The sequence below is a fragment of the Anolis carolinensis genome, chromosome 1 (assembly GCF_035594765.1).
Source record: "Anolis carolinensis isolate JA03-04 chromosome 1, rAnoCar3.1.pri, whole genome shotgun sequence".
NCBI classification, from domain to species: domain Eukaryota; kingdom Metazoa; phylum Chordata; class Lepidosauria; order Squamata; family Dactyloidae; genus Anolis; species Anolis carolinensis.
In genome coordinates this window covers 200,073,927-200,096,965 of record NC_085841.1, presented here as the reverse complement: position 1 = coordinate 200,096,965, position 23,039 = coordinate 200,073,927, and the positions used below count along the sequence as shown (strand labels likewise).

General features: G+C 44.1%; 1 protein-coding gene across 5 annotated transcripts in view; it reads right to left on the bottom strand.

The window, feature by feature from the left end:
* The window catches only part of myo1b (myosin IB), a 147,819-nt gene extending 125,123 nt beyond the window's left edge, over nucleotides 1-22,696 (bottom strand). For all 5 annotated transcript variants that reach the window (XM_003217414.4, XM_016991464.2, XM_008104772.3 and 2 more), the window contains exon 1: nucleotides 22,540-22,696. The gene's annotated coding sequence lies outside the window, so the exon portion shown is untranslated. The remainder of the gene's footprint in view (nucleotides 1-22,539) is intronic.
* Between the last annotated feature and the right edge of the window lie 343 nt (nucleotides 22,697-23,039).

The following is a 23,039-nucleotide window of genomic DNA, read 5'->3' as shown; positions in this document are numbered from 1 at the left end:
ATACAAGGGCCCGTTCTTTCTCAATCTGCTAATAATATCACCACTAACATGCTGTACAGCAAGTTATACAGAAATAACAAATTATTCAAGGTATTTAGTGAGTTCTATAACCACGTAAGGATTTGAGCAAGCAGCCTTGGTCTAATGCTACACCATATGCTATCCCTATTTCTTACACAGTATATGTGAAAATACCACCACCACTACTTTTTACAAGAGGAATTATTTGGACTGGTCACTTTATGGTATGGTTCTTAATTTCAGTTCCATGAACCTCCACTGTCTCCATGTAAGATCTTTTTTTTTCCTTTGATTTTCTTCCTATTGCTTTGAAAACTGTGTGTATTTTTCTTGGAAGGAGTTCATTGCTTCTATCAGATTCTCAAAAAGGTCCAAAACAGAAACAACTAAAGCTTAAAATCTACTGTCTGTTCCTGCCACACTTGCATTTAGCTGGCCACTTCATATTTCCCCATCCCAGAACAATTTAATCAGATCTGAAACCTTGAAAGAGTTAACAGCTGTGAAGAAATCAACTTCTTATATTATTATACTATCATCTCAAGAGGTGTTCTCTCTAGGTCCTTCAGAATGACTGGAGGAAGTTGACCATAGAACCACACTGGATAACCTAAAGATTCCCAGAGAGAATATTTTAATCAAATCTGTGAAAAATCAAATCCACAAAAGTCAAAACCACAAATGTGAAGGGACAACTGTATATAGCAGGGGTCACCAAACATTTTAAACAGGGGGCCTGTTCACGGTCCTTCAGACCATTGGAGGGCTGGACTATAGTTGAAAAAAAAACTATAAACAAATTCCTATGGACACTGCACATCTCTTATTTTGAAGTAAAAAAACCAAACAGGAACAAATACAGCCTCAATGTTAATAATAATAATAGTAATAATAGTAATAATAATAATAATAATAATAATAATAATAATAATAATAATAAAAATAGGGTTGGAAGAAACCTCTTGAGCCATTTAATCCAATCCCCTTCTATCTTTGTGCACCAAAATCACAAGCACCCCTGACAGATCGCCACCCAGCCTCAATGTTGTTAATAATAATAATAATAATAATAATAACAACAACAACAATACATCACACAGCCCTAAACGCTTGGGAACTTGTGATTTTGTGATACGAAATCCAGCATATGTATCTCGTTTGCTGTGTTATACAATGTCTGTGTCAATAATAATAATAATAATAATAATAATAGACCCCCTTGGGCCATATAGTCCAGCCCCCTTCTGCCTTTGTGCACCAAAAGCACTAGCAAAACACCCCCTTGATAATTAATTAATTATTAATAATAAAAATACCATTATAAACAAGCAAAGCTCTGGAAGGTGCGCACTGGGCAAGGGAGGAGGTGAGGGTTGGATAAATGGCTTCTATGAGCCGAATGTGGCCCCCGGGCCTTAGTTTGGGAATCCCTGGTATATAGGATATAGCTCATCCAATCTTGTCAGACTTTCAATCTATCTACAGTAGAGTCTCGCTTATCCAACGTAAACGGGCCGGCAGAACATTGGATAAGCGAATATGTTGGATAATAAGGAGAGATTAAGGAAAAGCCTATTAAACATTAAATTAGGTTATGGTTTTACAAATTAAGCACCGAAACATCATGTTAGACAACAAATTTGACAGAAAAAGTAGTTTAATACACAGTAATGCTATGTAGTAATTACTGTATTTACAAATTTAGCACCAAAATATCATGATATATTGAAAATATTGATTCCAAAAATGCGTTGGATAATCCAGAACGTTGGATAAGCGAGTGTTGGATAAGTGAGACTCTACTGTATTTATATATCAGCATTGACAATGGACAAGGAGAGCTTGTGTGGTTTTCCTCTTTAGAGAGAATAAACCACAAGTGAATCCATAGAAGTAGTTAGCCAAATGTTCATAGTCTTCCACATAACAAACATGGTTAAAATAATAGATAAGTTACTCTCCTGAGACTTAGAAAACGTCACTATACTGTCAGTCTGCTAGAAGATTGAAACACAAGTCAGACCATGCAGACGCTTCATCAGTTTTGCCAGCAAGCCTGTTGCAGATAACGGACTAATCCTAAAAGTCAGTGAACCAGTCCAAGGCCATCTGCAGTGATGAGAAGCACAGACAAATGAAGAATTTTGCAAATGACAGTCATAACATACCAAAACCTCCACAATTGGTTTCTACTTACAACTGCATTCATTTGTATGGGTACATTTAAGACATACCATCAGCTGTTATATGTTTCAGGCACACTCTACTACTCCCCTAAACTTTTCCTCCTTAAACATGCCTTGCACATTTCCCTTCTTCCCTTGTCTCGGTCATTAGCTTTTAAAAACAAATAAAAGCATCACGAAGCCTGGCTCTCACATGTGTTTGCAGGAGAAAGGTCAATGAAATATGGGCATTACCAGGGATAAACTAGGTCACACTTCCAACTACTCCACATTAACTCAGTTGATACTTTTATCACCATAAAGTTAAAACAGCTGCAGGCACTGCAGAATGAGTTCTTTATTCTTAGGACTGCCTCAGCATAACTAAGTGGCTTTTAACAGACTTAATCAGATGAGTGAAATGTACAGTAGGTCCTCCACTTTCACAGGGGGTATGGGTGAAGGACCCCATACAAAAGTGGTGTGTTTGTGTGTGTGTGGGGGGGGGGGGGGGGTTGTGTGAGACAAATAAAATAATCACCTCTTCTAGAATCTCTATATCTGCCAGAGCAACTCTATGGTCAACTTCTTCTGGAAGTTGACCATGATGTCATCCTGGAAGACTTGGGGATTCATAAAGAATCAAATCTGGAAAATAAAATCCACAAAAGTTTAACCCACAAAAAAGAGGGAGAAATTGACCAAGGATACTGGAATCAAAAGGTTAAAAAGGGTAATCTGAAAAGTAACATTTAATACAGCTGATCCTTTTACTGTTTCATAAATTGTACATTTTTAGCTGTACAACTAATATTCAAGAGAGACAGAACACCTGGTAGCTCACCTGGCAACCACAGTTCAACAGAACACAGTACTATCTCTGGCTCATATTTTCTTCAACAACTTATTGGTCCTATCAGTCCTGGTTGTATTGGGTTTCCATATTCATATGGAGCTCTACAACAGAAATTTCCCTTATGTTGATATCTATGCCCAGCAAATGACCAAGGACCTTTCATGAGATCTGTACATGGAAAGGATCCATGACAGAATGCAATAAAATGTGTCTGTGACATGACCATAACAAAACTATACACCAAGGGAACAGCACATTCAGCCAAAAATACACAAACCCTGAAGTCTAGAATAGCAAACCTTTTTTTTTTACTTGAACTAAAAAATTTACAAACTACGACTATACTTAGATAACTATAGGCAAAGCCTTCATTTTTTTCTATCTAAAGTTCTGGTAGTGTTCTAACTTTAGATCCCTATTCATATAAAAACTGAGGGCACTTCCAGACAGGACTAAAATCCGTGCTGAAGAAGACTTTAAAAACCCGATTTGGTGTGGATATCAGTCCCACCGGCCCCAAATAATCCCTCATTGCCCCCCCCCCCCCAATCTCCTGGCACTTTGTTTCCTCATGCCAAAAGAACATGAGGAGGGAACTTATGGCAGTCAGGAAAATTTTACTTAACCATTACAGGGAAATTTGGGGCTTCGAGGGGAGATGGTGGGTGCCCTCTCTGTCTTTCGGGCTCCAAGAGCCTGAAAAACTGAGATGGCTGTGTGGATTGGGCCCAGGGATCACGTGACGTGGTCCCCAAGTTCAATCTTCACAGGGCCCACACCTGGTAAGACCTGGATCTTACCTTATGATCTGGATCTTAGCATGGAATTTAATTAATCTGGTTTTACCATACATGGCATCAGGACGCTTCCGGTAAAACCGAGACAGATCCTAGGATCTCTATATGGGCCTCTCTGGATGGGCCCTGAGTTATAAGCACTTGGTTTCACTGTTATATTTATTATAATCATAACATAAAAAGGGGGAGGAAAAGGATGGATGAAATTAACAGCTCAAAATGTTACACCCCAATGATTTGCCCTACTCATAAAATAAGTCTCCTCCAAACTACAACCCAACTATATTTGCCATTTTGTCATTCATATTCTTATGCCATGGTTCTGGCATTATTAGTTCTTGTTGTTGAAGCAATATGAGATCTGAGCAGATACCTTTTTCTTCAGTGTTTGTGAATTGTGTATTTTTAGAAGACAGTAGGGACATATGGATAAAACATTTCATACACTTCCAGCTTTCTGTAAATCTCTAGTGGAAAACTTAATGGCTTGATCATGTTTCAAAGACCGAGCACCATTCTGCTGCATATCAATCTAATCTCCAAACAAATGAGGCATCTGGATTCATATTCCAGCTATCCCAGAACTTGGTCTGAATTGCTCAGGCTCCCGTAGATGATGTCTTATCAAATCCCTATAAATAAAGCTCTAGAGTTTTCATTGCTTGTAAGACAGATGTTCTTTTTTAGTGTCCTCTCATGGGGTCTTATCAACTCAGTTTGTAAGTTTTCATGATATTTTTTGAAAGTTACCCGTCCATAGTGCTGGAACAGAGAAGTTTTGGTCTGTTACAGAACTCTGAAAACAAACACTATTCTTCGGCTTATTTCAATGCCAAGAATTATATAACTGTTTAACTTTTTGAAGTGTGTACATTAAACTATGGGTGCTTATTTACTTAATGTAGAAGTGTTTCTAAAAAGTGAGAAACACAAACCTATCTCTTACATACATAATTTGCTACCAAACACACAAAAATCTACCTACGGGCAGTCTCAAGTAGAGCAGACCCACTAGATTAATACAATTTACCCCTGGGTCAATCCACTATTCAGCCCCAGATTCAATAGTTCTAATCTAGTTATGATTACTAACAGAATTCATACTATGCACTTCCACAGGAAGCAAAAGTATGCTTGCATGGAAGGCTGCTCGCAATTAGTAAATTTCCCTGTTCAAATCAATGGCACTGGAAGTGCTAAAGAGCTTTCATGAAGTTCCCAAGAAAGCTTTTTGATTTCCTTCCCTTCCAGAGGAGGGATTGGTGATCAGGGTTGAAGAGGGAAAGAATGCCTGTATCTTGTATATGAAACCCTGGAGGGATTCCTCCTACTCAGAGCTGTCCTTAGGTAATTTTCAGGAGTAGGCAATAAGAATTTTGCTTTCCCCCCCCCCCCCCGAATGTTGCCGCCCCCTCCCCCTCGAATGTTGGCACACACACACCCCCCAAACAGGGAACAGCTGGGAGGGGAGGATCAGGGCCTTCCAGGGCTTCTCACCGGGAAGGCGTTCCTGGGCACTTTGCAGAGGAGAGAAGCCATGGGGCCAGTCCTCAATGGCACCCCCTACAAGATGGTGCCACAGGCAAGTGCCTAGTTGGCCTGGCAGTTGAACCGCCTCTGCTCCTACTTCCCACCACTTCCAGCCCTTCAGACAAGCAGCATCCAAACCAGGAGATTAATTTCTTTGCAAATGTAGTGCGTCATTTTGAGCAAGAAGTATCTGGAATGCAGCAAGAAAGCCCACCCAGTCACCAATCTCATAGTTTGGGGCAGGGGACATGGCGGAGAAGCAGTAGAGGCAGCAACATTAGACAAAGGAGAAGTATTGGCACAATCAATACTTTCCTTACACTTCAATCATTACATGCATGCTAGAGGCAAGGGGGAAAATGTGTGCTTTCCAACTCATTTTCCTTCTCTTTTTTTTCTCCCCTTTTGCACACTTCTCAGAAGACCAAACTGGAATGCTCCACTTGCTCCTTTAAAGCTGCTTCTAAACTTTCTCCAGTGTCTCTGGGTGTGTCTGAATACCCCTCTCAACTGTCCTCCCTCGCATCAGAGGAGGAAGAGGAGAACAAGGAGACAGCCATAAATTTCATTGTACTGTGCAAGCAGTGTGGAAAAAGTCATATTTTCATTCAGTCTGAGGCTGATTAGTGTAGTAGCTGCAGGCAGCAGGCTACTCTTTCAAACTGTTTTTAAACTATACATAACCAGAACTCATTAATGGTCACAAGAGTGGACCACAAGTCAAATATACACTACTTGGCAGTAATTTAGGATGGTTGAAAATGGAAGATGCCTAGAGTTCAAATAAATGTGTGCCGTAAAGATAACAGTGAACTGCATCATAGTAATTAGACTGGTTGCAAACTACACTGTAAGAAGACTGGTCTACATGAAACAATGAGCCCATAGCTACAATCTGGAAATGCGTACTAGCCTACCTATACTTCTCATCCCTTTGTGCTGCTAATTATTTCATCTCAATATATCTAATGCAATTCTACTGCAGGACATTAAGTTCACACTTCTGCTCTCTTTCCCTCAGCAATAACTGTCAACCATAATATCAGTCCCATACTCAATAGAATTTACTGCAGTAATGCTTGAAATGGGTGGGCCATTCAAGTAAAACCATACTAGAAATGTGTCATGAGCCAGTAGGCAAATTAGCAATAACTAATTTGCACAAGCAGAGCTGATGCAAGCAAGAGCCAATGGAAATCTACTGTCCTCCTATACCATTTGTTCAATATTCTGCTTTGAGATTAAGATACTTCCCCCTCTCTATAGCTCCATATGCTTTATGCATGGTGTTGCAGTTTCAGTGAACACTTCCTGGTAAACAGACTTCTAGCCTTGACAGTATTCCACAGAGAGGCTGTAATCCTCAAAAATTGCTAGATAAACCCTACTGATAACCTTAGATGTTTAACCTAATGAGTCAGACCCACATGGCATAAAGATCCAGGTCTGTGGTACCAGAGAATCATACCACCACTAGACAATGAATAAGTACTGAATGGAAATGTTTGTATGGATGACAAATAGAAATAAAATAAATACTCAAGCAAGAAAGGAGAAGTTAGTTCTATAAAGAAATGGCTTAGGGCCAGAGTATCTGAAATACTGTTGCTGGTATCATTATACGAACTTTAGACTTCTCATGTTACCAAGAATCGTGAGAAAGGACCATACTACATGGCATCTTCCATTATGAGGCTCTTATTAGTATATGGTACAGCTTTCCAAACTGTGTATCATGACACGTTACTGTGTTGACTGTAGTGTATAGGTGTGTTTCATGAATGTAGAATTTTTAAATGCTTGCGCATATTTACATATTGTTACTCATAAATGAAAAAAACCTTGGAAATGTATATTATAACCTTACAAAGCATAGTTTTTAAAAATATAAATGTAAGGTTTTCATGAGATATGCTGTGTCCCCATACATTTTGTTATTACAATTTATATATGTGTCCAGAACTCTTATAAGAGATTCGATTGCTGGTAAAACTATATTACTGTGTTGATACATGTATAAAAAATATGTAATCAACACAAAAGCTTACACGAACAGTTGCATGTTTTGAACACTGCATTTAAGCCACCACAAATGGGAGTGGAAGTGCTCTTACACCAGGCATGGGCAAACTTGGGCCCTCCAGGTGTTTTGGACTTCAGCTCCCACAATTCAATTTAAAATATTAAGCAAATGTTTTCCCATGTACATTCAAGCTGCAAAATACCAGGAAATTACACCAATTGAGGGCCACATTCATAACAGGAACAATACTCAAGAAATATGCAAATCTACGCAACTGAAATTAGCTTGTTTTTATAACTTGTTTTTCTTCCATTATTGGCGCCAAGGTAGCTTACATTATAAATTAAGGCATAATACAGCTGGCCTTCTTAACTGCAAGAAATTGAAGGGGGAGGGCATGGATACCAAAATCTGCAAATGTTCAGGTCCCATATTTAAAGGGATTCATGTAGATTCAATTTAAGGGCAATGAAGCTCTAAAATGAGAGAGGAATTCAAATGCTACCTGATCCCTTTCACCCCACCTTTCATGCACCCCAAAGGCAACAGCTATACATGCGTGAGCCCCAGTATTTCCTTCCCACCCCACTCTGAGAACCAGTTCCTCCTTCTCACTCTCTCCACTGTCCTGCTTCAGCAGCTTTTGCACCCTCCACAGGGAAGCATTACAGAACAACTTCTGCTAAGACCACCAGGAAGGACATTTTTGTGCAATTGAGGCGGGAGGTTAAAGAACCCCAGGAAATACCATATATGGGCAGAGATGGCGACAGCTAGCGACCCGGGTGCATAAACTCACAGAAACATGTGACTTCTGGGAAATCATGTGTTTCTGAAGAAATGAAAGCTAAAGATAAACAAACAGCGCATGCGTACGCAGGCGCTCTGAATGATTTGTGAGCACGGCACAGAAAGAGTGCAGCCGGCCTGCTGGTCAGCACTGATTGGGCAGCGTCACAACTCTAAGCCAATGAATTTGCTTGTGGGCGGGCATAACCCGAACCCTGTAGTGTGTATAAATATTTTCTCAGCCCGCCACTGGGGGTTCTCCCTGGAGAAGCACTTACTTTGTGCTAGGGGGAACCCTAGTGGCCATTAGCGAAATAAAACTGCTTTCTTGGAATTCCTTCAGTTGTCCGTCTCCATTCCTCCACTGCGCTCAAACAAGGACCGGAGCACAAAGGTTCCGCTACATTTTCTGGTGACCCCGACGTGATTTCCTATAAGACGGGCCAGGAGATTGGAGACGGATCCCGTTGGCGGGACGGCCTCAACTCAGCGGTGGGGGCCTGAGGCAACTACCGTGAGACGAGAAGGGGCCCCTGAATATTACAAGACCGGCTACGGTGCTTGCCTCTGATGCCAACGCCGACTGACGGTGAGAGCTGCAACATCAGCGAGGTTCCACAGAAACCGGCTAGGAGGAAAAGGATCCAGGGAAAAAAGCCCAGGGGCGAAGGTTGGTCCGACGTCTACAGAAATCTGGCAAGTATAGGGGTTTGCATGAGATATTAAGGGAACACCAGCGCTGGGAGGGACACAAAAAGTTCCCAGGGAGGTAGAAAGGGGCTCTGTCTTGTGTTTCCTGACGTATGCCGTGAGTGGCCGGGTGCCCAGGCCAGGACAGTCCCCTCTATTAGGCAGGATGGGAGGGAAAAATTCAAAGAGCTCCACTCCCTTACAATGCATCTTAGATAATTTTGGCTCTTTTGCTATCAGAGCTGTAGCAGGGAATCCAAGGGACCTGAGAGATTATAGACTGAGGAATTTGTGTCAGGAAGAATGGCCAGAGTTTGGGTTAGGTTGGCAAGTAGAAGGAACGTGGGATCTGAAACTGATCCGAACAGTGGAAGAATATTGTGCTGTGAATCATCCGAACCAGTGGGTCTATATTGCTACGTGGGAACGGGTAGTTAGAGAAGATCCAGGTTGGGTTCGACAGTGCAGGAATGGCAAATGTATGGTGGTGAAGAAGGAAGGGAAAAAGAAGAAAGTTTTCCAATCCAATGAGGAGGACTACCCAGATTTACAGTTGAGTGTACAGGCTAGACAACAGGAATTATTGCCGCCACCCTTGCCACCGCCCCCCCCACCCCAGGGAACAGCCCCCGGTGCACCTACACTAGGAACGAGACCCCCACCCTACTCTTCGGAGTCAACCGAAGCGGCCAAGAAACACTATCCTAGCCTAGAAAAATATCAGGAGGAAACAAAGGAAAAGAAGAAGTCACAACGGATGCCCAGTGATGCTTCTCCGGCACAAACTCGGAGACATGGAGCTCCGGTGTGGCCTGGTGATTCACCGACCGGACCGGCCCTCCAGATGCCCTTGAGAACGGTGCCTGTGATAAACAACAGGAATGAGATAGTTCAAGCATACCAGGTAGTGCCTTTCAGTAGTAGTGACATTTTGAATTGGAAAAATAATACTCCACCTTATAGTGAAGAACCCCAAGCTATGGCTAGGCTATTGGAAGGGATTATGGCAACCCATAATCCCACCTGGCAAGATTGCAGACAATTGTTGAATATGTTGTTCACATCAGAGGAGAGAAGAGCAGTGTTGAATAATGGGGTAGCCATAGCCCAGGTTGGTGCCCCACAAGATGGTGATGCAGCCGAGTGGGGAGCACAGAGGTTTCCTGTGGAAATAGATCCCCAATGGGACACCGCAGAAGAAGGACATTTGCAGAGACTGAGAGGATTCCAGCGTATATTGGTAGAAGCGGTAAAGAGGGGCCCGCCGCGACCCGTCAACATTGTAAAAATTCAGGGAGTGGTACAGGAAAAATCTGAGTCACCAACAGCCTTTTTGGAAAGGCTGGAGGCAGCATATAGAAAGTATAGCCCATATAATTTGGAGGATGAAAACGGTAGGAGGGCGATTCAACAGTCTTTTATCAGTCAAGCGGCTCCTGACATCCGGAGAAAGATTCAAAAGCAACCAGGATTTCTAGGAAAGACTATGAATGAATTGTTGGCACTCGCAGATCAAGTTTATATGGCGAGGGACCAGGTAGAAGAAGAGAAGAAGGACAGGAAGAAGAAGCAGGAATACCAAGCATTAGTTACCATGATGGAACAAAGTGCAAGTGGACAGAGAGGAAGAGGAGGATATGCCAGAGGGGGACAAGGAGGAAGAAGAGGGCCCCCTCGGAGGTTAGGTCGAGACCAATGTGCTAAATGTAAGAAGTTTGGACACTGGAAAGGTGAATGCCCAGAAGGAAGAGAAGGAAGTCAGGAAGGACCGAGAGAAAGAGGAAGGCCTGAGAGAGGAAGAAACCCAGGAAGGGGAAGAGGGCGTGGGAACTACGTACCTTTTCCTGCAAGAGAGGTGATAGCTGCAGCAGCTGTGATGGAAGAAGAATGGGAAGATATGGATGGAGGAGAGGAATGAGGAAGCCAGGCTCTTGTTTTGTTGGACCCCGGGGAGCCGATGGTCACACTTGAAATCGGGGACCAACAATTGGACTTTTTAGTGGACACAGGTGCCGAAAAATCAGTAGTAAATACAAAAATTAGTCCACCAACTCGGGAAACTACGAAAGTAATAGGGGTGTCTGGGAAGACCCAGAAGTGCCCCTTCCTTAAGGAACGCACCTGCAATCTGGCCGGACATCAGGTCAAGCATAAGATGTTATATCTCCCAGACTGCCCAGTCCCTTTATTGGGAAGGGACATTTTATCAAAATTACAAGCACAACTCCAGTTCATGAAGAATGGACAAATGGAACTATCATTTCCCATGGAAGAGGAATGGAGACTGTTTCAAGTTAGGATTTTTACTGAAGAAATACAATGGCCATGGCATGAGACTCCTTTAGTGTGGGCAGAAGATAATCCTCCAGGATTAGCTAAATATGTTCCGCCGGTGGTGGTGGAAGTGAAAAGAGGAATGGGACCCATATGCAAGCCACAGTATCCCGTCAGTCGAGAGGCAGTGCAGGGGATCAGAAAGCATCTAGAGCGACTTCTGCAGCATGGGATATTGGTACCATGCAGTTCCCCATGGAACACGCCCCTGCTCCCAGTCAAGAAACCAGGAGGACAAGGAGAATATCGCCCAGTTCAAGATTTGCGGGCTGTAAATCAAGTCACCGTTCCCCTAACCCCGGTAGTGCCAAATCCATACATCATGATGAGTCTAGTACCAGCATTTGCCAAATGGTTTACTGTATTGGATTTAAAGGATGCATTCTTTTGCATTCGATTGGCCCCTGTATCCCAACCGATCTTTGCTTTCCAGTGGGAATCTCAGCAGTCAGGGCAAAGGACCCAGTATGTTTGGACACGCCTTCCTCAGGGGTTCCGGGACAGCCCGACCATTTTTGGTCAAGCCCTGGCCAAAGACTTACAGGATTTTGTAATACCTAAAGAAGAGGGAATTTGGCTTCAATATGTAGATGACCTGCTTCTTGCTTGCCGGACACTAGGGGGCTGTAAAGAGCATACTTTGAGATTACTCAAGACATTGGAAGAAAAGGGTTACAAAGTGTCAAAGAAAAAGGCCCAGTTGTGCTGTCCCACGGTGAAATATTTGGGGTTCCATCTGACCGAAGGAAAGAAGATGTTAGGAGCTGAAAGAAAGGAAGTTGTTTGTGCCATCCCCACTCCCAGTACCCGGCGACAGGTGCGGGAATTTTTGGGATCAGCAGGATATTGCAGACAGTGGATCCCCAACTACGCCGTGTTGGCTAAGCCACTGTACCAGGCTACGAGAGGTGGAAGAGAAGATCCATTTGAGTGGACAGAAGAATGTCAACAGGCATTTAAGGCATTAAAAGAAGCATTAATGTCATCTCCAGCATTAGGACTGCCCGATTTGGAAAAACCATTCACTCTGTTCGCTGCAGAGCGGGAAGGAACAGCGGTTGGAGTATTGACCCAACCACTAGGTTCATGGCAAAGGCCGATTGCCTACTTGTCAAAGCAATTGGACACAGTGGCTCGTGGATTGCCACCTTGCCTGAGGGCTGTGGCAGCATCAGTAGATTTAATCAAAGAAGCGAATAAATTGACCCTAGGACAGCCACTGACAGTTAAGGTGCCCCATAGCGTTAAGGCACTGTTAGACATTAAGGGACCGCGCTGGCTCACAAGTGAGAGGTTAATGAAATATGAGGGATTGTTGTGTGACAACCCACTGGTGACCCTGGAGACTTGCTCCACTCTGAATCCGGCCACCTTGCTCCCGACTCCAGGAGACACCACGATCCATCAGTGTGCCCAGGTGATGGATGAGGTATTCTCCAGTCGACCGGATTTGAAGGATGTGCCACTAACTAAGGTGGACGACACTCTGTTCACAGATGGAAGCTCCTTTATGGAAAATAATCAAAGACACTCAGGTTATGCGGATGTTCGGTGGGGGGGAGAGACGCTGGAAGCAGAGTCACTGCCCCCGGGGACTTCTGCCCAGAAGGCTGAATTGATTGCCCTGACCCGAGCGTTGGAATTGTCAAGCGGAAAGCGGGTTAACGTCTACACAGACTCAAAATATGCTTTCACTACCCTCCATGCACACGGAGCACTGTACAAGGAGCGCGGGCTCCTCACGTCTGGAGGAAAGTGCGTGAAACATGCTGGAGAGATTGTGGATCTCCTGGAGGCGGTTTGGAAGCCAAGGCAGGTGGCTGTGATGCATTGTAAAGGGCACCAACGTGGAGACGATCCCGTAGTGCAAGGAAATAGGCAGGCTGATCTGGCAGCCAAAGAGGCAGCTAGGCTGCCCTATATTGAACATCAGGTAATGGCCCTACAGGTAGAATTAACTGAACATAACATTACATATACACCAGAGGAAGAAGAATGGGCCTTAAAGGAGAAGGGTCAGTGGTCAGGAGAACTCATAGTGCCAGACGCCCGTGTCTACGTCCCTAAGGACTTGGCATGGCACTTAGTCCAACACATGCACCAAAACACACATTTAGGAAAAATGGCATTGGCAAATCTGCTAGGACGACAGTTGTATATCGATGGATTACATAGCCTAACGGCGGCAGCAGCCCGAAGATGCTGGACATGTATCAAAAATAACCCCAGAGAAGGACCCCTCAAGCCACCAGGAGTCCAACATGTGGGTGGGGTACCCTTTGAAGCTTTAGTCACTGACTTTACAGAAATGCCCCCATACAAAGGATACAAATATTTACTGGTGTTCGTGGACACATACACAGGATGGGTGGAGGCTTACCCTACAAGGACTGAGAAGGCTGTGGAGGTGTCAAGAGCTCTAATGAAAGATGTTATTCCCAGATTTGGCGTACCCTTAGAAATTGGGTCAGATAATGGCCCCGCATATATTCAACAGGCTGTGCAAGGATTATGTAGGATTTTGGGCATAAAATGGAAGTTACATTGTGCATATAGACCCCAATCTTCTGGAAAAGTGGAAAGAATGAATAGGACATTAAAGGCTCAGCTTGGGAAACTTTGCCAAGAGACAGGATTGCCGTGGACGGTGGTTTTGCCCATGGCATTATTAGGAATCAGATGTACACCACACAAACGGACAGGACTCTCCCCTTTTGAAAGACTCTATGGACGACCCCCTTTGAACTTGAAGGGAGCCTTAGAGACAGGAGCTGAGCAACACCTCATAGGAGAGAAACAGACATTGGCCCAGGTTCAGGCTTTGGGCAGACAAATGCAGCAGTTAGAAAAATACATTTCTGAATTGAACCCACCATTCCCTACCACACCTCTACATTGTTTTTCACCAGGTGACGAGGTTCTGGTCAAGGATTGGAAGATTGAGCCATTGGGACCCAAGTGGCGAGGACCCTATGTTGTGCTCCTGTCTACCCCCACTGCAGTGAAGGTGAAGGAGATTAAGCCGTGGATACATTACACCCGTGTAAAACTAGCACCTGAGGAGTGGCGGACGGAGCGAGTTCCTGGTGAGGACCTGAGACTCAGGATCATCCGGCAACTCCCTAAGGGGTCAACAAGGCCATGAAGCTGATCCCTTCGGGTGCAACGGAGCGTCGGTGGTCAAGTATGTCGCAGCATGGCCCAACAAAGGCGCTCTCCGGGAGATGGTGGCTAGACATTTTGAGAGGAAAAAGTGGGAGACAAGTTATGAGGAGGGGAGGAAAGCGCACTGTGTTTGGTATATTATTTGTGCTGAGTTTTATTCTCTCTTTTGGAAAAAGAGCACATGGGAATTGGATAAAAGAACATGCCAATTATATGTTTGAGCAGCACGGGAAAGAGGTAGCATTAATATATGAACACCCCCTCACCGTAGGAGATTTTTCATTTCTTCCCGATTTAATTGATGAACCACAGATTGTGTTGGAGGGATTGTCCAAGGCTCAGGAGGGTCCACCTACCGTGTTTTCTAGCATACCGCAAAAAATAAATAAAACTCGGTTTCGACGGTTTAGATACCACACCTCCACCAGGGGTTTGTGCTTCTGTTGTGGAGGATCGGGAATATGGAATTCTGAGTGGAAACACTGGGGAACTAGGCAGGCGTTCTTTTCCCGATTAGGCAATTATTCCCATTGTCGAGACCGGTTCTATCTACATGGACGATTTAATACATCTTATGTCTCACGATTAAATCTAACCGCAACCGAGTGGGCTAGCATGTATCCAGATTATCCTACATTTAGTGTGAATGATTCTATTGAGGGCCTAAAATCTTATATGAACATACTGCAACAATTAACCCAACTGAGCCTAGTTAAAAGCCTCTGTCCGTTATGGCAAATTAGGGATCCAAATCTATGGTTTTTCTTTGATAAATGGGCCACAAATTATCACCCCGGCAACTACCAGTGTGTCGGTGTGGGTTATTTGACATTCCCAGTTCAGGTCTTACACAAAAGGCATCAGCGCCTGAAACGGGACATTGTGCAAACAGGCCCTCTAGGACCAGAATGCTCGGATGAGGTCATTATTAACAAGGCCCTGTCAGGTTCAGAAGCCTCCCGTGTAGGAGGAGGCCTGATCACAGGCTTGTTGACACTGGGTGCTTACCCAGGGATTGTAGCTCAAGCAAATCGTAGAAGTGTTCTAGGCCTGACTTGCCGCCTTGAAAAGTCCATAAATGCCACTGGTAAAATTTTCCGGGAAATCCAGTCTGAAGTAGAAGAAATCAGCCAGATGGCCCTACAGCATAAGTTGGCCCTTGACTACCTACTGGCGGCCAGGGGGGGGTTATGCGCCATGGTTAGAGGGCGTTGTGTAGTGAAATTTCATAACTTGAATAGTACTATTGAAGATGACATCGAGTCATTACAAAAGTTAATTTACAATAATGTCCAGGAGATAGAAGGTTGGTCTCCCTTCTCCTGGGTGACTAGCTGGTTACCCTCAATAGAATGGTTGAAGAACATATTGTTGGTAGAGATTTTAGGATTGTTCATTGTTCTCATAGTTATGTGCTGCACTCCAATAATGATGCAAATGTGTACTAGGTGTGTCACACAATCCTTACCTGAAAAAAAGATAGCCATACTCCAAGCCAAGCGGGATTGGATGGAACCATAATGCTTTGCTTCAGCTTTTGTACATGCGCTTCGCAAAAAGAAAATGGGGGAGTGAGGCGGGAGGTTAAAGAACCCCAGGAAATACCATATATGGGCAGAGATGGCGACAGCTAGCGACCCGGGTGCATAAACTCACAGAAACATGTGACTTCTGGGAAATCATGTGTTTCTGAAGAAATGAAAGCTAAAGATAAACAAACAGCGCATGCGTACGCAGGCGCTCTGAATGATTTGTGAGCACGGCACAGAAAGAGTGCAGCCGGCCTGCTGGTCAGCACTGATTGGGCAGCGTCACAACTCTAAGCCAATGAATTTGCTTGTGGGCGGGCATAACCCGAACCCTGTAGTGTGTATAAATATTTTCTCAGCCCGCCACTGGGGGTTCTCCCTGGAGAAGCACTTACTTTGTGCTAGGGGGAACCCTAGTGGCCATTAGCGAAATAAAACTGCTTTCTTGGAATTCCTTCAGTTGTCCGTCTCCATTCCTCCACTGCGCTCAAACAAGGACCGGAGCACAAAGGTTCCGCTACACAATGGTTGGTTACATTCTTGAATACAGAACCCATGGATACCCCCAAATGTATAGCTATAACAATATATAATAGAAATGTTTTTTAAAATTCAGCAAAGAATCTAATCAAAACATTGCTAAGAGTTTAAAGTGCATTCAGAGCAGAGTAAAAAATACAGCATACATTATAAATACATTTCCCCCAATCAAGAAGCTCCTGATGGTTCAACAGATTAAACCAAAAGGTCAGCAATTCGAATCCCAGGAGCAGGGTGAGCTCCCGCTCTTAGCCCCAGCTTCTGCCAATCTAGCAGTTCGAAAACATGCAAATGTAAGTAATCAATAGATACTGCTCCGGCAGGAAGGTAACAGCGCTCCAGGCAATCATGCCAGCCACATGACCTTGCAGGCTTAGAAATGGAGATGAGCACCAAACCCCAGTCGGACACAGCTAGACTTAATATCGGGGGGAAACTTTACCTCTACCTTATGCTCCAATCAATAAAAGCTGAATATCTGTTTAAAAAATATCTTTTCCTGCTGGTGAAGAGGCCAAAATACCAGCCTATCTACCCACTCTCAGGAGGAAATTCCATGTGGAGATGTGGGGAAAGCAGGAAGTGACATGAATGCTCTTTCCAATGTTGTTTGTTACCAGACAAAACTGTGATGGTGGAAGACCAAGAGAAGGCCCTCCTTCAAAGAGCATATTTGGGAATGTTCATATAGGGAACAATGCAGCCATAAAAGCCTATAAATATACCACTTCTTAATTAATCTCCAAAATTAGCACACATCTGCCTCTCTCACATCTTGGATCAATCAACAATAAGTCAAAGAACAGGAAGCAAAATACATTCTGCTGCAATTCATATCACCAAACTCAACATGGAAATTGCACTCCAACACCTGGAAGACTATGCATTCTGCATCCCTTGCACCATTTCCCCATTCTGATTCATGATCATAATGGATGAAATTCATTTGACTGCATTCTAAAACAAAGCCACAATTACAGCCCTATAATCACAGTCACTAAAATAAAGATAATCACAGTTGGGAAAGAAAGCAGGCTACACCTAGTATGTCTGCTACGTTACAAGAAACGTATGACTGTCTAATTTTACATTCATGCCAGTCCAGCAGGGCCGAATAGGAGAAAACCAACTAAAGGGCGTGACAAAAGGATTCATCATTTATTACCTTACTGAGCTGAAAGATATAATAGGACAGACTGCCATAAGGAAAAAGTCATGACTCAACAGTAAAACTGATTGTCCTTGCATTTGTACTGGAATCATTCTAACTTACATATTTACGGAGGGCAATGTTCCTAAAACTGTTGAGCTGGTGGAAAAAATTTAAAGCCACATGTCCCACATACTGGTTCCCAGGATCCCAGCATTCCTGAAACATTACAGCGATAACACACATTTTAGCTCCTCCATCTATTAAATGCTTGCAGAAGCAAAGGGCGAGGGAATTGAAAGAAGAATAAGGCATTTACTTTTGAATATCAGCCCCGATCCTCTAATTTTTTTCCTGTTCATTATATCCTTAGATGCCAACCTTCATAATGAGCCTGGAGATTGATATTCATGACAATGATGTATCTGATATGTACATGAAGATGACACACTTGAGTTAAACTAAGCACTTCTAATAACTGTTCTCCTGAATGTCACTTCCACTTAATATTTTTCTGTACATGATTTAGATATCAAATACAGTTCAAATACCCTGACAATTTCTATTCACAGCTCCTTTATATTGCTTCCGCACTAACACTACTCATCCCATTTACATTTTAATAATGAAGTAGAATTTTTATCACTGCAAGTGATTTCATACAAAATGTTCTCAGGGTTGAGTGTTAGTTCTCAATCTGTATAAACTTTCCATTTATAAACCTTTTCTCACATGCACATCAGCAGACAACATGCCTCAGTTTTAAACTGCTATGGAAATATCTTTGTAGTTGCTACAAAAATGTTGCTACCTTTTTTTAGTAGCCAGTGATTATTTATAAATATAAATAATCACTGGCTACTAAAAAAACCATTGGCAACTTTTTTGTAGCAACTACAAAGATATTTCTTTGTTGTTGTTTGTTCGTTCAGTTGCTTCCGACTCTTTGTGACCTCATGGACCAGCCATGATATTTCTATGTAGCTCTAATTATGAGGGCCAAATGTGCTTCTACACACAAGAAATGGGACAATGCAATCCACTGAATCCCACCCAACTTTCAAAGATGAAAAAGTGTCAACCGGGATAACATCAGAGCAAGAGTTTGGTTTCCCAAGGGGAGGGTGACTGTAGTAATTGGAGAGGAAATTACATCTGTATGGATGTGTCTTGTAAATAACATATTTTAAGTAAATATTTGCCTAACAAGAATTGTCTTGTTGTGTAGTGGTTCGAGTGTCAGATTAGGATTGTGGGAGGCCAGGGTTCAAATCCTGGCTCAGCCATAGTAGCCACTGAGTGACCTTAGGCGAGTCACATTCACACAGTTCTCACAGAAAGGCAACAGGAAACTCCCTTTAAAGAAATCTTGCCAATAAGACCTTAAGATAGGATCACCGTATCAAACCCATATTTAACAATGCAAACCTGCTGAATAAAAAAGACCTAGGTTGAGTCCCCATATTGAAGCCATGGAAAGCTATTGCATGACCTTGAGCAAATCGCACACTCCTAACCTCAGGGAATGGCAACTCTGAACAAACCTTGTCAAGACTCTATGATAGGTTCCTCCTGAGGCAAGGGGTGTTGCCTTAAGTCAGAAATTATGCGAAAGGAATACAACACAAGCATCAACTTCATGAATCAACACTAGGAAGTAAGATTATTCCTTCTCCCCATCCCCGCTCCAAAAAGTCAGCAGTAGGAAATAAGTTACATACACAAATGCACAGGCAGATGAGCTACTAAGGTGTCTGGACTTGCTGACAAGACTTCCTTAATCATTTCAATTCTAACGCTTGGGAAATGAGACAGTGCTATATATTGTGCAATTGATGAACTCAGCAATGATCTCTGTATGAGTTTCTTACTTTGACACCGCCTTACAAATATGAGACATCTGAGGATCAGGTAATGTACACAGATAACCCTGATAAAAGGAGCCCCGATGGTGAAGTGTGTTAAAGCACTGAGCTGCTGAACCTGCAGATCGAAAAGTCACAGGTTCAAATCCCGGGAGCGGAGTGAGCGTCAGCTGTTAGCCTCAGCTTCTGCCAACCTAGCAGTTCGAAAACATGCCAATGTGAGTAGATCAATAGGTACCGCTCCAGCGGGAAGGTAACGGCGCTCCATGCAGTCATGCCGGCCACATGACCTTGGAGGTGTCTATGGACAACGCCGGCTCTTAGGCTTAGAAATGGAGATGAGCACCAACCCTCAGAGTCAGACATGACTCAGGTAAAGGGGAAACCTTTACCTTTACCTAACCCTGATAAGGAACTACACCACAATTAAAAAATCACTTGGAAGGGCAATCTGACTCTTAAAGAAAAAAGGCATTACAAAGGAAAGCATAGTTTTCCCTTTGTAATTTGCACATGGGGTGCGTCTAGACCATAGAAGTGTGACACCACATAACTGCAATGGCTCAATTCTATGGAATCATGAGAGTTGCAGTTGTACAACATTTCAGTCTTCCCAGATAAAGAGTGGTGGTGCCTCACCAAACTATAACTCCCAAGACCCCATAACATTGAGCTAAAGTGGTTAAAGTGGTGCCAGAGGTTGGATCTATACTGCCCTATATCCCAGGATCTGATCCCAGATTATCTGGCAGTGTAGACTCATATAATCCCATTCAAAGCAGATCTGGCATCAGATCCAGGGATGTAGGGCAGTGTAGATCCTGGCTGACTGTGTTATTTTTACAGTGAAGATGAAAAGGATGCAGGGAAACTGAAGAAGCATTTTTGCCACAATAGTATATCTATGCTGCCGGGGGGGGGGGGGGGGGGGATCACTTGTTGATTTTTTTTTCTCATGTAGCTGTTTAAAGTCCCGTCCACACAACTGTATAAAATCCCATGTTATCTGCTTTGAACTGGATTATATGGCAGCATGGACTCAGATAACCCAGTTCAAAGCAGATATTGTGGATTATCTGTCTTGATATTCTGGGTTATATAGCTGTGTGGAAGGGCCCTTAGACACAGGCTCTGCTCTTAAGAAGTCACATCAAAACAGGAGGGAGTGAAGTCCCCGGGGCTACAGATGCATGAAATTTCAATCTCCTCCTTGCCTTGCAGCAAGTCTCTCCTGAGGCAAGGAACTTGTTGAAACTGAATAGTTCCCAGACAAAGGGAGCATACCCCCTCCGCAAGGCACAGATGTCCAGAGCCGGGACAAAAGGACCTCTCAAGACAAAAGAGTTGCATGCACACCCTAGTGGCTTCAGGGCTCACAAGGCGGAAACCCACAGTCCCAGAATCTGGTTTCAATCCCTGGGCAGGCGCCTCTCTCTCTGACACACATACACACACACACACTAAGGACAGAAAATGTGCCCCTTCTCCCAGTCCTTGAGACAGAACAAAGGCCAGGCGTAAAAGGAAGGAGAGAAGGGAAGAAGGCAACAGAAAGCACCGACAAATGAGCCACATCCAACTTTCTGTAGGCATCAATGCATTCAAGTTGCCCCATGAGTTTTGCAGGGTTTTCTTGGGCCCCTTCCACACAGCTGAATAAAATCCCACATTATCTGCTTTGAACTAGAATATATGGCAGTGTGGACTCAAATAACCCGGTTCAAAGCAGATATTGTGGGATTTTCTGCCTTGATATTCTGGGATATAGGGCTGTATGGAAGGGCCCTTAGGCAAGAATGTACCTGGGGAAAAGCAGCACAGAGCTCCATACAACTCCCCCTCAGAGCCAGCTTGCGAATGGGATTCAGCAAAAAGAGGCAAGGGAAACAAGAAAAGGTTAAATCTGGATGCGTAAAGGCTGTCTCCCTGAGTGCTCCATTCAAGCGTGTTCTTTCAGGGGGTGAGGAGGACCCCATTGCTCCTTTGATCTGGAGTCTCTCCTCTAACTTGAACCTCAGGCCCCCTTCCACACAATTGTGTAAAATCCACACTGAACTGTGTCCACACAGCAGTGTAGACTCAGATAACCCGGATTTAAGCAGGTATTACAGACTTTCTGCCTTGATATTCTGGGTTATATGGCTGTGTGGAAGGGCCCTGAGTCTACACTGCCATATATTCCAGGGCTCTTCCACACAGCCATATAACTCAAAATATCCAGGCGGAAAAAAACACAATATCTGCTTTGAACTGGGATATCTGAGTCCACACTGGCAAATATTCCAGGGCTCTTCCACATAGTCATATAACCCAGAATATCAAGGCAGAAAAAACCACAATATCTTCTTCGAACTGGGATATCTGAGCCCACACTGGCAAATATTCCAGGGCTCTTCCACATAGCCATATAACCTAGAATATCCAGACGGAAAACCCCACATTATCTGAGTGTGGACTCAGATAACCCAGTTCAAAGCAGATATTGTGGGATTTTCTGCCTTGATATTCTGGCATATGGGGCTGTGTGGAAGGGCCCTGGGGTATCTGAGCCCACACTGCCATATATTCCAGGGCCCTTCCACACAGCCATATAACCCAGAATATCAAGGCGGAAAATCCCCCAATAGCTTTGAACTGGGATATCTGAGCCCACACTGCCATATATTCCAGGGCCCTTCCACACAGCCATATAACCCAGAATGGAAAGGCGGAAAATCCCCCAATATTTGCTTTGAATTGGGATATCTGAGCCCACACAGCCATATATTCCAGTTCAAAACAGATCATGTGGGGTTTTATTCAGCTGTGTGGAAGGGGCCTCAGCCAACCCTAAAATCTCTCTTTCTTATCCAGGAACCTTGCTTCCCTCATAAACTTCCAAGCCCTCCTCCTCCTCCCCCCAAAAAAAATTCTTCACTTGAAATCTCCTCAGTAACACCAGCGCGCGCGACCTCCTCTTTTTTAGCAGCACCTGAAGGCGCGCGCCCAAAGAGGGGCAAGGCGGGAGAAGACCCCTCAGTCTACCAAAAGGGCGAGGAGTTTGGAAAGAGGCGCGTGCCCGCCCCTTCCTCTTCCCTCTCTGTACCTTTCCTCTCTCTCAGCCTGGGTTCCTTGTCCTCCTGGAGCCGCTCGCGCTGCACGCGACCTCGGCCGCTGAATGCCTCCCTCCGCGGCGGAGAAGCAGGAGCCCGCTCGTGCTGCTGCGCCCGCCACTCCCCTCCTCGCCTCGCCTCCGACCAGGGGAGGGGCCCGGCTTTGGGCGGGAAAGGGGGCGGGACTGTGCCCCACACACCTCCGCCGGCCAGGTCCTCGCCAGTCGGAGGCGAGCGGCTCCCAGTGGCTCGGCAGAGGCTAAGGGGAATATCACTCCTTGGCCACAGGAAAGGAGAACTGGGAAAGACTGCTTCTGTGTTTGGACAATGCTGCGTTTGGTGGTCCCTATGTAGAGTTCTCCACAGCTGCATGATATACGGTAGACTCCTGCACGAATCAAGGCACTGCAGATTAACTCAGCCAGAGAAGTCAGCCATAGCACTTTGTGAACCAACATGGACACAGTATATTATGTGAGAACACAGAAATGCT